Raw genomic sequence first — 15,535 nt, 5'->3', positions numbered from 1 at the left:
GGAGTGGTGGAGAGGAAAGGTGTTCAGGATGAGGAGGAGTGGTGGAGAGGAAAGGTGCTGAGGATGAGGAGGAGTGGTGGAGAGGAAAGGTGCTGAGGATGAGGAGGAGTGGTGGAGAGGAAAGGTGTTGAGGATGAGGAGGAGTGGTGGAGAGGAAAGGTGATGAGGAGGAGTGGTGGAGAGGAAAGGTGCTGAGGATGAGGAGGAGTGGTGGAGAGGAAAGGTGCTGAGGATGAGGAGGAGTGGTGGAGAGGAAAGGTGCTGAGGATGAGGAGGAATGGTGGAGAGGAAAGGTGCTGAGGATGAGGCAGAGTGGTGGAGAGGAAAGGTGCTGAGGATGAGGAGGAGTAATGGCGAAGAAAGGTGCTGAGGATGAGGAGGAGTGGTGGCGAGGAAAGGTGATGAGGAGGAGAGGTGGCAAGGAAAGGCACTGAGGATGAGGAGGAGTGGTGGCAAAGAAAGTTGCTGAGGAACAGGAGCAGTGGTAGCGAGGTAAGGTGCTGAGGATGAGGAGGAGTGGTGGAGAGGAAAGGTGCTGAGTATGAGGAGGAGTGGTGACGAGGAAAGGTGCTGAGGATGGGGAGGTTTGGTGGAGAGGAAAGGTGCTGAGGATGGGGAGGAGTGGTGGAGAGAAAAGGTGCTGAGGATGAGGAGGAGTGGTGGAGAGGAAAGGTGCTGAGGATGAGGAGGAGTGGTGGAGAGGAAAGGTGCTGAGGATGAGGAGGAGTGGTGGAGAGGAAAGGTGTTGAGGATGAGGAGGAGTGGTGGAGAGGAAAGGTGATGAGGAGGAGTGGTGGAGAGGAAAGGTGCTGAGGATGAGGAGGAGTGGTGGAGAGGAAAGGTGCTGAGGATGAGGAGGAGTGGTGGAGAGGAAAGGTGCTGAGGATGAGGAGGAATGGTGGAGAGGAAAGGTGCTGAGAATGAGGCAGAGTGGTGGAGAGGAAAGGTGCTGAGGATGAGGAGGAGTAATGGCGAAGAAAGGTGCTGAGGATGAGGAGGAGTGGTGGCGAGGAAAGGTGATGAGGAGGAGAGGTGGCAAGGAAAGGCACTGAGGATGAGGAGGAGTGGTGGCAAAGAAAGTTGCTGAGGAACAGGAGCAGTGGTAGCGAGGTAAGGTGCTGAGGATGAGGAGGAGTGGTGGAGAGGAAAGGTGCTGAGTATGAGGAGGAGTGGTGACGAGGAAAGGTGCTGAGGATGGGGAGGTTTGGTGGAGAGGAAAGGTGCTGAGGATGGGGAGGAGTGGTGGAGAGAAAAGGTGCTGAGGATGAGGAGGAGTGGTGGAGAGGAAAGGTGCTGAGGATGAGGAGGAGTGGTGGAGAGGAAAGGTGCTGAGGATGAGGAGGAGTGGTGGAGAGAAAAAGGGCTGAGGATGAGGAGGAGTGGAGGAGAGGAAAGGTTCTGAAGATGAGGAGGAGTGGTGGCGAGGAAAAGGCGCTGAGGATGGGGAGAATTGGTCGAGAGGAAAGGTTCTGAGGATCAGGAGGAGTGGTGGAGAGGAAAGGTGTTGAGGATGAGGAGGAGTGGTGGAGAGGAAAGGTGCTGAGGATGAGGAGGAGTGGTTGAGAGGAAAGGTGCTGAGGATGAGGAGGAGTGGTGGAGAGGAAAGGTGCTGAGGATGAGGAGGAGTGGTGGAGAGAAAAGGTGCTGAGGATGATGCAGAGTGGTGGAGAGGAAAGGTGCTGAGGATGAGGAGGAGTGGTGGCGAAGAAAGGTGCTGAGGATGAGGAGGAGTGGTGGCGAGGAAAGGTGATGAGGAGGAGAGGTGGCAAGGAAAGGCACTGAGGATGAGGAGGAGTGGTGGCAAAGAAAGTTGCTGAGGAACAGGAGCAGTGGTAGCGAGGTAAGGTGCGGAGGATGAGGAGGAGTGGTGGAGAGGAAAGGTGCTGAGAATGAGGAGGCGTGGTGGAGAGTAAAGTTGTTGAGGATGAGGAGTGGTGGAGAGGGAAGGTGCTGAGGATGAGGAGGAGTGGTGGAGAGGAAAGGTGCTGAGGATGAGGAGGAGTGGTGGCGAGGAAAGGTGCTGAGGATGGGGAGGAGTGGTGGAGAGTAAAGTTGTTGAGGATGAGGAGTGGTGGAGAGGGAAGGTGCTGAGGATGAGGAGGAGTGGTGGAGAGGAAAGGTGCTGAGTATGAGGAGGGGTGGTGATGAGGAAAGGTGATGAGGATGGGGATGATTGGTGGAGAAGAATGGTGCTGAGGATGAGGAGGAGTGGTGGAGAGGAAAGGTGCTGAGGATGAGGAGGAGTGGTGGAGAGGAAAGGTGCTGAGGATGAGGAGGAGTGGTGGCGAGGAAAGGTGCTGAGGATGAGGAGTGGTGGCGAGGAAAGGTGCTGAGGATAGGGAGGAGTGGTGGAGAGGAAAGGTGCTGAGGATGAGGAGGAGTCGTGGCGAAGAAAGGTGCTGAGGATGAGGAGGAGTGGTGGCGAGGAAATGTGTTGTGAAGGTCTGGTGTCAAGGAAAGTTGCTGAGGATGAGGAGAACTGTTGGAGAGGAAAGGTGCTGAGGATGAGGAGGCGTGGTAGAGAGTAAAGTTGTTGAGGATGAGGAGTGGAGGAGAGGGAAGGTGCTGAGGATGAGGAGGAGTGGTAGAGAGGAAAGGTGCTGAGTATGAGGAGGAGTGGTGACGAGGAAAGGTGCTGAGGATGGGGAGGATTGGTGGAGAGGAAAGGTGCTGAGGATGGGGAGGAGTGGTGGAGAGGAAAGGTGATGAGGATGAGGAGGAGTGGTGGAGAGGAAAGGTGCTGAGGATGAGGAGGAGTGGTGGCGAGGAAAGGTGCTGAGGATGAGTAATGGTGGCGAGGAAAGGTGCTGAGGATGGGGAGGAGGGGTGGAGAGGAAAGGTGCTGAGGATGGGGAGGAGTGGTGGAGAGGAAAGGTGCTGAGGATGAGGAGGAGTGGTGGCGAGGAAAGGTGCTGTGGATGAGGAGTGGTGGAGAGGAAAGGTGCTGAGGATGGGGAGGAGTGGTGGAGAGGAAAGGTGCTGAGGATGAGGAGGAGTGGTGGTGAGGAAAGGTGCTGTGGATGAGGAGTGGTGGAGAGGAAAGGTGCTAAGGATGAAGTGGACTGGTGGCGAGGAAAGGTGCTGAGGATGAGGAGTGGTGGCGAGTAAAGGTGCTGATGATGAGGAGGAGTGGGGGAGAGGAAAGGTGCTGAGAATGAAGAGTAGTGGTGGAGAGGAAAGGTGCTGTGGATGAGGAGTGGTGGAGAGGAAAGGTGCTGAGGATGGGGAGTAGTGGTGGAGAGGAAAGGTGCTGAGGATGAGGAGGCGTGGTGGCGAGGAAAGGTGCTGTGGATGAGAAGTGGTGGAGAGAAAAGGTGCTAAGGATGAAGTGGACTGGTGGCGAGGAAAGGTGCTGAGGATGAGGAGTGGTGGCGAGTAAAGGTGCTGAGGATGAGGAGGAGTGGTGGAGAGGAAAGATGCTGAGGATGGGGAGGAGTGGTGGAGAGGAAAGGTGCTGAGGATGGGGAGGAGTGGTGGCGAGGAAAGGTGCTGTGGATGAGGAGTGGTGGAGAGGAAAGGTGCTAAGGATGAAGTGGACTGGTGACGAGGAAAGGTGCTGAGGATGAGGAGTGGTGGCGAGTAAAGGTGCTGAGGATGAGGAGGAGTGTGGGAGAGGAAAGGTGCTGAGGATGGGGAGGAGTGGTGGAGAGGAAAGGTGCTGAGGATGAGGAGGAGTGGTGGCGAGGAAAGGTGCTGTGGATGAGGAGTGGTGGAGAGGAAAGGTGCTAAGGATGAAGTGGACTGGTGGCGAGGAAAGGTGCTGAGGATGAGGAGTGGTGGCGAGTAAAGGTGCTGAGGTTGAGGATGAGTGGTGGAGAGGAAAGGTGCTGAGGATGAGGAGGAGTGGTGGCGAGGAAAAGGCAATGAGGATGGGGATAAGTGGTCGAGAGGAAAGGTGCTGAGGATGAGGTATAGTGGTGGAGAGGAAAGGTGCTGAGGATGGGGAGGAGTGGTGGAGAGGAAAGGTGCTGAGGATGAGGAGGAGTGGTGGCGAGGAAAGGTGCTGAGGATGAGGAGGAGTGGTGGTGAGGAAAGGTGCTGAGGATGAAGAGGAGTAGTGGAGAATTAAGGTGCTGAGGATGTGAAGGAGTGGTGGTGAGGAATGGTGCTGAGGATGAGGAGGAGTGGTGGCGAGGAAAAGGCGCTGAAGTTAAGGAGGCTTGGTGGAGAGCAAAGGTGCTGAGGATGAGGAGGACTGGTGGAGAGAAAAGGTGCTGAGGATGAGGCAGTGTGGTTAAGAGGAAAGGTGCTGAGGATGAGGAGATGTGGTGGAGAGGAAAGGTTCTGAGGATGAGGAGAATTGGTGGAGAGGATAGGTGCTGAGGGGGAGGAGGAGTGGTGGCGAGGAAAGGTGCTGAGGAACAGGAGCAGTGGTAGCGAGGTAAGGTGCTGAGTATGAGGAGGAATGGTGGAGAGGAAAGGTACTGAGGATGAGGAGGCATGGTGGAGAGCAAAGGTGCTGAGGATGAGGAGGAGTGGTGGAGAGAAAAGGTGCTGAGGATGAGGCAGAGTGGTGGAGAGGAAAGGTGCTGAAGAACAGGAGCAGTGGTAGCGAGGTAAGGTGCTGAGTATGAGGAGGAGTGGTGGAGAGGAAAGGTACTGAGGATGAGGAGGCATGGTGGAGAGCAAAGGTCCTGAGGATGAGGCAGAGTGGTGGAGAGGAAAGGGAGTAGTGGAGAGGAAAGGTGCTGAGGATGAGGAGAAGTGGTGGCGAGGAAAGGTGATGAGGAGAGGTGGCAAGGAAAGGCACTGAGGATGAGGAGGAGTGGTGGCAAAGAAAGTTGCTGAGGAACAGGAGCAGTGGTAGCGAGGTAAAGTGCTGAGGATGAGGAGGAGTGGTGGAGAGGAAAGGTGCTGAGAATGAGGAGGTGTGGTGGAGAGTAAAGTTGTTGAGGATGAGGAGTGGTGGAGAGGGAAGGTGCTGAGGATGAGGAGGAGTGGTGGAGAGGAAAGGTGCTGAGTATGAGGAGGAGTGGTGACGAGGAAAGGTGCTGAGGATGGGGAGGATTGGTGGAGAGGAAAGGTGCTGAGGATGGGGAGGAGTGGTGGAGAGAAAAGGTGCTGAGGATGAGGAGGAGCGGTGGAGAGGAAAGGTGCTGAGGATGAGGAGGAGTGGTGGCGAGGAAAGGTGCTGAGGATGAGAAGGAGTGGTGGAGAGGAAAGGTGCTGAAGATGAGGAGGAGTGGTGGCGAGGAAAAGGCGATGAGGATGGGGATAAGTGGTGGAGAGGAAAGGTGCTGAGGATGAGGAGGAGTGGTGGAGAGGAAAAGTGCTGAGGATGAGGAGGAGTGGTGGAGAGGAAAGGTTCTGAGGATGAGGAGGAGTGGTGGCGAGGAAAAGGCGCTGAGGATGAGGAGGAGTGGTGGAGAGGAAAGGTGCTGAGGATGAGGAGGAGTGGTGGAGAGAAAAGGTGCTGAGGATGAGGCAGAGTGGTGGAGAGGAAAGGTGCTGAGGATGAGGAGGAGTGGTGGTGAGGATGAAGAGGAGTGGTGGAGAGGAAAGGTGCTGAGGATGTGAAGGAGTGGTGGTGAGGAAAGGTGCTGAGGATGAGGAGGAGTGGTGGCGAGGAAAAGGCGCTGAAGTTAAGGAGGCTTGGTGGAGAGCAAAGGTGCTGAGGAAGAGGCAGAGTGGTTAAGAGGAAAGGTGCTGAGGATGAGGTGGAGTGGTGGAGAGGAAAGGTGCTGAGGATGAGATGGAGAGGAAAGGTTCTGAGGTTGTGGAGATGTGGTGGAGAGGAAAGGTTCTGAGGATGAGGAGAATTGGTGGAGAGGATAGGTGCTGAGGGTGAGGAGGAGTGGTGGCGAGGAAAGGTGCTGAGGAACAGGAGCAGTGGTAGCGAGGTAAGGTGCTGAGGATGAGGTATAGTGGTGGAGAGGAAAGGTTCTTAGGATGGGGAGGAGTGGTGGAGAGGAAAGTTGCTGAGGATGAGGAGGAGTGGTGGCGAGGAAAGGTGCTGAGGATGAGGAGGAGTGGTGGCGAGGAAAGGTGCTGAGGATGAAGAGGAGTGGTGGAGAGGAAAGGTACTGAGGATGAGGAGGCATGGTGGAGAGCAAAGGTGCTGAGGATGAGGAGGAGTGGTGGAGAGAAAAGGTGCTGAGGATGAGGCAGAGTGGTGGAGAGGAAAGGTGCTGAGGATGAGGAGGAGTGGTGGAGAGGAAAGGTGCTGAGGATGGGGAGGAGTGGTGGAGAGGAAAGGTGCTGAGGATAAAGAGGAGTGGTGGAGAAGAAAGGTGCTGAGGATGAGGAGGAGTGGTGGCGAGGAAAGGTGATGTGAAGGTCTGGTGGCAAGGAAAGGTGCTGAGGATGAGGAGAAGTGGTGCCGAGGAAAGGTGATGAGGAGGAGAGGTGGCAAGGAAAGGCACTGAGGATGAGGAGGAGTGGTGGAGAGGAAAGGTGCTGAGAATGAGGAGGCGTGGTGGAGAGTAAAGTTGTTGAGGATGAGGAGTGGTGGAGAGGGAAGGTGCTGAGGATGAGGAGGAGTGGTGGAGAGGAAAGGTGCTGAGTATGTGGAGGAGTGGTGACGAGGAAAGGTGCTGAGGATGGGGATGATTGGTGGAGAGGAAAGGTGCTGAGGATGGGGAGGAGTGGTGGAGAGAAAAGGTGATGAGGAGGAGTGGTGGAGAGGAAAGGTGCTGAGGATGAGGAGGAGTGGTGGCGAGGAAAGGTGCTGAGGATGAGGAGGAGTGGTGGAGAGGAAAGGTGCTGAAGATGCGGAGGAGTGGTGGCGAGGAAAAGGCGATGAGGATGGGGATAAGTGGTCGAGAGGAAAGGTGCTGAGGATGAGGAGGAGTGGTGGAGAGGAAAGGTGCTGAGGATGAGGAGGAGTGGTGGAGAGAAAAGGTGCTGAGGATGAGGAGGAGTGGTGGAGAGGAAAGGTTCTGAAGATGAGGAGGAGTGGTGGCGAGGAAAAGGCGCTGAGGATGGGGAGAATTGGTCGAGAGGAAAGGTTCTGAGGATCAGGAGGAGTGGTGGAGAGGAAAGGTGTTGAGGATGAGGAGGAGTGGTGGAGAGGAAAGGTGCTGAGGATGAGGAGGAGTGGTGGAGAGGAAAGGTGCTGAGGATGAGGAGGAGTGGTGGAGAGGAAAGGTGCTGAGGATAAGGAGGAGTGGTGGAGAGAAAAGGTGCTGAGGATGAGGCAGAGTGGTGGAGAGGAAAGGTGCTGAGGATGAGGAGGAGTGGTGGCGAAGAAAGGTGCTGAGGATGAGGAGGAGTGGTGGCGAGGAAAGGTGATGAGGAGGAGAGGTGGCAAGGAAAGGCACTGAGGATGAGCAGGAGTGGTGACAAAGAAAGTTGCTGAGGAACAGGAGCAGTGGTAGCGAGGTAAGGTGCTGAGGATGAGGAGGAGTGGTGGAGAGGAAAGGTGCTGAGAATGAGGAGGCGTGGTGGAGAGGGAAGGTGCTGAGGATGAGGAGGAGTGGTGGAGAGGAAAGGTGCTGAGTATGAGGAGGAGTGGTGACGAGGAAAGGTGCTGAGGATGGGGAGGATTGGTGGAGAGGAAAGGTGCTGAGGATGGGGAGGAGTGGTGGAGAGGAAAGGTGCTGAGGATGAGGAGGAGTGGTGGAGAGGAAAGGTGCTGAGGATGAGGAGGAGTGGTGGCGAGGAAAGGTGCTGAGGATGAGGAGTGGTGGCGAGGAAAGGTGCTGAGGATGAGGAGGAGTGGTGGAGAGGAAAGGTGCTGAGGATGGGGAGGAGTGGTGGAGAGGAATGGTGCTGAGGATGAGGAGGAGTGGTGGCGAGGAAAGGTGCTGTGGATGAGGAGTGGTGGAGAGGAAAGGTGCTGAGGATGGGGAGGAGTGGTTAAGAGGAAGGGTGCGGATGATGGGGAGGCGTGGTGGAGAGGAAAGGTGCTGAGGATGAGGAGGAGTGGTGGCGAGGAAAGGTGCTGTGGTTGAGGAGTGGTGGAGAGGAAAGGTGCTAAGGATGAAGTGGACTGGTGGCGAGGAAAGGTGCTTATGATGAGGAGTGGTGGTGAGGAAAGGTGCTGAGGATGAGGAGGAGTGGTGGAGAGGAAAGGTGCTGAGGATGAGGAGGAGTGGTGGCGAGGAAAAGGCGATGAGGATGGGGATAAGTGGTCGAGAGGAAAGTGCTGAGGATGAGGAGGAGTGGTGGAGAGGAAAGGTGCTAAGGATGAGGAGGAGTAGTGGTGAGGAAAGGTTCTGAGGATGAGGAGGAGTGGTGGCGAGGAAAAGGCGCTGAGGATGGGGAGAATTGGTTGAGAGGAAAGGTGCTGAGGATGAGGAGGAGTGGTGGAGAGGATGAGGAGGAGTGGTGGAGAGGAAAGGTGCTGAGGATGAAGAGGAGTGGTGGAGAGAAAAGGTGCTGAGGATGAGGAGGAGTGGTGGAGAGGAAAGGTGCTGAGGATGAGGGGTAGTGGAGGGGAGTAGGTCTGGAGCTACTCTGAAACTGCACATTTTTTTTTTTTGTAGCCGCTCTGTGATCCTTTCGTTCGCACTTCTGCTAAGATACTCTCCCAGAGGACGGCGGCTTAGCGTTTGTACGGCTGCTAAAAACTCCCATGGTGCCTTACAGCCGTATACACGTTTCTGCAGGAATACAAGAGCCTCATTTGCATGAACCCACCCTTACCCGAATTTTCATGAACCCACCCTTAGCTGCATTTGCATGAACCCACCCTTAGCCGCATTTGCATGAACCCACCCTTAGACGCGTTTGCATGAACCCACCCTTAGCGACATTTGCATTAACCCACCCTTAGCCACATTTGCATGAACCCACCCTTACTGCATGAACTCACCCTTTCCCGCATTTGCATGAACCCACCCTTACCTCTGTTTACATGAACACACACCTACTGTATTTACACGCTTTTCCTCTCCACTGTTCCATCTTTTCAGTTATAAGGAGGTATAAATGTGGGATACACACAAGTCTACATTGTCCTACCTTCCGCCTTCTTGTAAATTTAAATCGGCACCACTGCACTTGGGGGCGTGGCCTCATGACTGGGGGTGTGGCTTTGTGGGAAATGCTGTGCCCGTGAGCCACACCTTCTGTTTTTGTCACTGTGGGAGCTGCTGGCACCGTCCCCAGTCCCTCTCTCCACAGAGTAGACACCACGCACATGCGCATGGAATTTATTCACCAGAGGCGTAACTAGGGTTATTGGAGCCCAGGGCAAAATTTAGAATGCCCTCCCCCCTCCAAAAAAAAAAAAGAAATCAAAAGCCTTACAAAGAAATTGTGTGCGCATGCTGGAAAAAAATGGGCATGGTCACATAACAGAAGGGGCGTGGCAACATGATTTTCTTTTCAATTCAACATGCAGCTTACCTGTATGATGGTTTCTCACAATATGGAACCTCTGATGAACACTATTCATGTACAGATGTTTCCACATTTATCTTGACGGTTAATAGGATTAACTGTGACTGGCCAGTCAGACTTAATCCTCTGCTGTAATGACTTAATCCCCTGCTGCATTGTTCTCTGTATTGTATCAGTGGCAAACGCAGGATTTTCGGGGGGGGGGGGGGGGTTCCATATGTATGTATGAGTGTGTGTATATATATATTATATATGTTAAATGAATATATTTCCTGGAATTGTTATATGTAATTGGTACCAATTGTCTTTATTGCTCGTTAATTGCAGTCAATTTGACATTAGGTGTACTATCCGAATTGGGTATGCTACGGACACAGTCTCGACCCTGTGTCAGCCTCTCCAGATATATGTGTGATTGACATTTATTATATATCCTTGATTATGCCATGCAATAGTAATCCAATAACTTTATTATTCAGCACAGATACAGTCGTATAATGTTGCAGTTGTGTCACAGGTACTTATTGCATTAACAAGATATTGGCGCCACCTACGCTTTGGAGCGCCTTAAATTTGGCACACAACTGCATGTCACACATTGAGTTTGGCCGCAATTATACTTAACCGATTAGGTATATATCATTTGGTCAATATTGTTGTGGAGATGTATCTCCGTTTGGTCTGTACTAAGTACGTGTCATGATCTAAGTTGTCCGGCACAAATACTACACCTTGCTATAAATTCTCTTGTCTTTGTACTTTTATTTCATGTTTTCTATTTATTTATTTGGGTTTGTGGTTTATTTCACAATAAATGTTTTTTCTGTGTTTGTAAGGTCTCCCGGCAACGGCTTACGGGAATCCGGTGCAGTCACGGCACCCGTCGCACTTGTGGTGACGTCATAGACCCCAGCCGCAGCCCCGGGACCACGAGTTCGTCTTGTGAGGGTTATTCACTCTATAAAGGTATGTGGTTATTTATGTACTGTATCCTGACGAAAGTTTTTTCAATAAAACTGAAACGTTGATGAAAGATAGGCTGCAATTGCCTTCATAATTACTACACTTATTAAGTCCTGTGAGTGCCGCCGTCTTTCCTCTGTATCTAACTCCACTTTTAGTGGTAAGGAGGGCACCAAGGCGAATATTGCATGACAGACTGAGTGCCGGCCACTGCAGCCTCTACATTTTGTTCTCGTAACCGGACCAGGTGTGACCGCTCCAGGACACGGGTACAAGGCAAGGCACCATCTACTATTAGCAACTTACAGTCAAGACTCCACAGCACAGACTGAATAGTCTAAAGGATCTTTTTGCACAAATTGGTTTCACACTCCTGGGTGATGACACAAGAGAATCCCAGCACGGAAGCAAGTGGTTTCAGAAATATTACTTTACCACATGGGGAGACCCTCAGCTTCTCCGATATAGAAGCGAACAATATATATTTCAAAGAAGACTTCCAGACATCGGGCGGAGATTTGCCAACCGAACAACTATACCATGAACTACTTCGGCTGAAGAAAAAGGAAGTTGATTACTTTATGCATGGAGTAACTCTTACAGATTATCACCGTTCAAAACAAATCCCTAGAGGATTCCGAGTGAAAAATATTCCCACGATTGGGAAATATAACCCTGAATTCTGTAGAAGGTGGGTAGCTGTACTTAACAAGTGCAGTTACGATTTAATTTTACTTGTGATTGAAGAATCCTCAAGGGAATTGAATTTAATTAAAACTAAAATTACCTCGTTTGAATCCACATACAAGGACAAACTGGTACAGGACACAGACACCGACTGGCTATCCAAATTGGGAGAACAAGTAGACACATATAAACGTAATTTGGTCAAATACAAAAGAGAAAAATTGACAAAGGTACAAAGAGATTACCAGGAATGTAATGTGTATGCTTGGGCACAAAATCCAGGTGGCAATTCAAAACCCCGGTTCAGACAAACCCGCAGACGCTTCAGACCATTGGATAACGATACATCAAGTGGAGAATACGCCTCTCAGAGCGAGATCGAAGAAAGCAGCTCTGCCACTACTGGCAGGCCCCCTTTAGGGGTACGCACACGCGCTCAGCGCGAAGGCAAAACCGGACCCGCATGAGGCGCGGCGGGCAGGGGCAGAGGAACCGCTCCAAAGAAGCCAAAAAGTCGCAAATAACATCTGTATTTAACCTATCCAGTCGCATACTTAGTACAGCAGAGATGTCAGTACTAAGCAAGGGTTTGTCATACGTTCCATCGGGACGTTTTAATGATCTACAATGGAAAATTGACTCATATAAGTTTGCAAGGTCACTACGTCTTAAAGAGTATTTTGAGAAATCACCACCAGATGTGCATCCCAAATGCAATGACATTCCAGCCTGTATAAAGATGAAATCAAGATTTGATCCCACCTCGACCAACCAGTCAATCAAATGCTTTACAAAAACATTGGATCGTTCTGTGGAAACACACATTAAAAAGAACATTGCTGTTCCCAGTAATCTAACTAAGGATGAACGACAAGCTTTACAGAACTTGAAAAAGGACTCCAATTTAATCATCCGCTCGGCGGACAAGGGGGGTGGCATTGTAGTACAAAATTTATCGGACTACAAAAGTGAAATTTATTCACAACTACAGGACTCGAATGTATATGAAACTTTGCAGGGAGATCCAACTCAAGAGTACAAGACTGAACTGGACACTATCATGAAACATGCTGTTTCTACAGGTATAATTTCTGACCAGCTCAGCCGTAATTTGATACAAGATTTTCCCATTGCCCCGATTTTGTACACTATACCCAAACTACACAAAAATCCAGAACACCCTCCCGGCCGCCCTATCATATCGGCCAGGGATTCAATTTACTACAAAATCTCACAATATCTGGATTACTATCTTCAGCCCCTCATACAATCACACAAAATGTTTTTAAAAGACACCACTACCCTTATCAATAAATTGATTTCGGTTTCACCGGTTCCAGAGCACAGCATACTATGTACGTTAGATGTAGTTTCATTGTACACTAACATTCCGCACGACCTGGGCATCCAAGCTGTTAGATCTTTTCTAACTGACAATGAGCTATACACAGGACCCGACTTGTCTTTCTTTCTGACCCTACTAGACCTTACCCTCAAACGCAATTATTTCCTCTTTGACAACAAATGGTACCGACAACGGCGGGGCTGCGCAATGGGTTCTTGCGTGGCTCCGTCGTTTGCAAATATCTATATGTTCAAAATAGAACAAGACCTCATTCTGTCTAATAGAGAAATTGCGGACAATCTACTTTGGATAATCCGATACATAGATGACCTTCTGCTAATTTGGACAGGTACCAAATTGCAGTTAGAATCACAGTTATTGCAAATCAATACCTTGGATCCCACTATCAAATTTACTTGGGATATAAGTGATACAGAAGTTCACTATTTGGATGTGAACATATCACTTGAACAAGGAGTTATACACACTGGCCTGTACAAGAAGCCCACAGACAGAAATACCTACCTTCATGCACACAGTCAACACCCACCAGCATGCATCAAAGGCTTACCATACTCACAATTCTTACGAGTGTGCAGAATTTCAGATGCACAGGATAAAGCGGCTGCAGACATAGATGCCATGATCACACAGTTCATGCAACGGGGGTATAATTTCACTTCTTTACAACAGGCGAAAAGGAAAGCTTTAGCTACACCCAGGGCACAATTGTTAGCGCCAGTCACTCCCAGTAAAGCATTACAAAATAAACAGGTATTTGTGCAGCAATACCACCCGTCAAACACTTTCATCTCTAGGAAAGCAAAGCAATTGTGGCCAACTATAGCTCTAGATCCAGACCTACAGTTTGCAAAAAACACTAGCATTTTACCTAGTTTCACTAGAAACAAAAACCTAAAGGATATTCTAGTTAAAAATGACATCTCTACCATCAGTAACACCCACCAGTCACACTTTTTGAGTCGCAAACCGGGTTGCTATAGATGCACAGGCTGCATAACTTGCAGCTACATGGAGACCGGCAAAGATTTCAGTCATCCCCATACAGGGGTTCGCATCCCAATTAAACACATTCTGACTTGCAGTACTAAATTTGTCGTCTATTACATCCGATGCCCATGCGGACTGCTCTATATAGGTAAAACTACCTGTATGTTCAAAGAAAGAATGGCCACGCATCGAATGGCCATAAGACAAGCTCTGGAAGGTGCAAACCAAGATCAGCCAGTAGCAAGACATTTTAAACTGTCTAAGCATAATCTATCCTCCCTTAAATATAAAATTATAGATCACATCCCTATCAACATCAGAGGGGGAGACAGAGCAAAACAGCTCTTACGTCTTGAAACCCACTGGATACATAGATTAAACACTGTATCACCAGCTGGGTTAAATTAATATATTTCCTGGAATTGTTATATGTAATTGGTACCAATTGTCTTTATTGCTCGTTAATTGCAGTCAATTTGACATTAGGTGTACTATCCGAATTGGGTATGCTACGGACACAGTCTCGACCCTGTGTCAGCCTCTCCAGATATATGTGTGATTGACATTTATTATATATCCTTGATTATGCCATGCAATAGTAATCCAATAACTTTATTATTCAGCACAGATACAGTCGTATAATGTTGCAGTTGTGTCACAGGTACTTATTGCATTAACAAGATATTGGCGCCACCTACGCTTTGGAGCGCCTTAAATTTGGCACACAACTGCATGTCACACATTGAGTTTGGCCGCAATTATACTTAACCGATTAGGTATATATCATTTGGTCAATATTGTTGTGGAGATGTATCTCCGTTTGGTCTGTACTAAGTATGTGTCATGATCTAAGTTGTCCGGCACAAATACTACACCTTGCTATAAATTCTCTTGTCTTTGTACTTTTATTTCATGTTTTCTATTTATTTATTTGGGTTTGTGGTTTATTTCACAATAAATGTTTTTTCTGTGTTTGTAAGGTCTCCCGGCAACGGCTTACGGGAATCCGGTGCAGTCACGGCACCCGTCGCACTTGTGGTGACGTCATAGACCCCAGCCGCAGCCCCGGGACCACGAGTTCGTCTTGTGAGGGTTATTCACTCTATAAAGGTATGTGGTTATTTATGTACTGTATCCTGACGAAAGTTTTTTCAATAAAACTGAAACGTTGATGAAAGATAGGCTGCAATTGCCTTCATAATTACTACACTTATTAAGTCCTGTGAGTGCCGCCGTCTTTCCTCTGTATCTAACTCCACTTTTAGTGGTAAGGAGGGCACCAAGGCGAATATTGCATGACAGACTGAGTGCCGGCCACTGCAGCCTCTACATTTTGTTCTCGTAACCGGACCAGGTGTGACCGCTCCAGGACACGGGTACAAGGCAAGGCACCATCTACTATTAGCAACTTACAGTCAAGACTCCACAGCACAGACTGAATAGTCTAAAGGATCTTTTTGCACAAATTGGTTTCACACTCCTGGGTGATGACACAAGAGAATCCCAGCACGGAAGCAAGTGGTTTCAGAAATATTACTTTACCACATGGGGAGACCCTCAGCTTCTCCGATATAGAAGCGAACAATATATATTTCAAAGAAGACTTCCAGACATCGGGCGGAGATTTGCCAACCGAACAACTATACCATGAACTACTTCGGCTGAAGAAAAAGGAAGTTGATTACTTTATGCATGGAGTAACTCTTACAGATTATCACCGTTCAAAACAAATCCCTAGAGGATTCCGAGTGAAAAATATTCCCACGATTGGGAAATATAACCCTGAATTCTGTAGAAGGTGGGTAGCTGTACTTAACAAGTGCAGTTACGATTTAATTTTACTTGTGATTGAAGAATCCTCAAGGGAATTGAATTTAATTAAAACTAAAATTACCTCGTTTGAATCCACATACAAGGACAAACTGGTACAGGACACAGACACCGACTGGCTATCCAAATTGGGAGAACAAGTAGACACATATAAACGTAATTTGGTCAAATACAAAAGAGAAAAATTGACAAAGGTACAAAGAGATTACCAGGAATGTAATGTGTATGCTTGGGCACAAAATCCAGGTGGCAATTCAAAACCCCGGTTCAGACAAACCCGCAGACGCTTCAGACCATTGGATAACGATACATCAAGTGGAGAATACGCCTCTCAGAGCGAGATCGAAGAAAGCAGCTCTGCCACTACTGGCAGGCCCCCTTTAGGGGTACGCACACGCGCTCAGCGCGAAGGCA

The 15,535-nt window shown here is 49.7% G+C and overlaps 1 long non-coding RNA gene across 6 annotated transcripts in view; it reads left to right on the top strand.

Annotated features, from left to right (window-relative positions):
• Positions 1–15,535, top strand: part of LOC134948658 (uncharacterized) — a 256,854-nt gene that overhangs the window by 228,782 nt on the left and 12,537 nt on the right. For 3 of the 6 annotated variants that reach the window (XR_010182992.1, XR_010182993.1, XR_010182991.1), the window contains exons 1-2: positions 10,108–10,251; positions 14,272–14,401. The exons of the other annotated variants lie outside the window; for them this stretch is intronic. This is a non-coding gene — a long non-coding RNA (uncharacterized LOC134948658). Of the gene's footprint in view, positions 1–10,107; positions 10,252–14,271; positions 14,402–15,535 lie in introns of those variants that run through there. 6 annotated transcript variants of the gene reach the window in all.

The sequence above is a fragment of the Pseudophryne corroboree genome, chromosome 8 (genome assembly GCF_028390025.1).
Source record: "Pseudophryne corroboree isolate aPseCor3 chromosome 8, aPseCor3.hap2, whole genome shotgun sequence".
Lineage (NCBI taxonomy): Eukaryota > Metazoa > Chordata > Amphibia > Anura > Myobatrachidae > Pseudophryne > Pseudophryne corroboree.
Note: the sequence above shows the minus strand (reverse complement) of the source record. Positions and strands in the feature narration are given on the sequence as shown.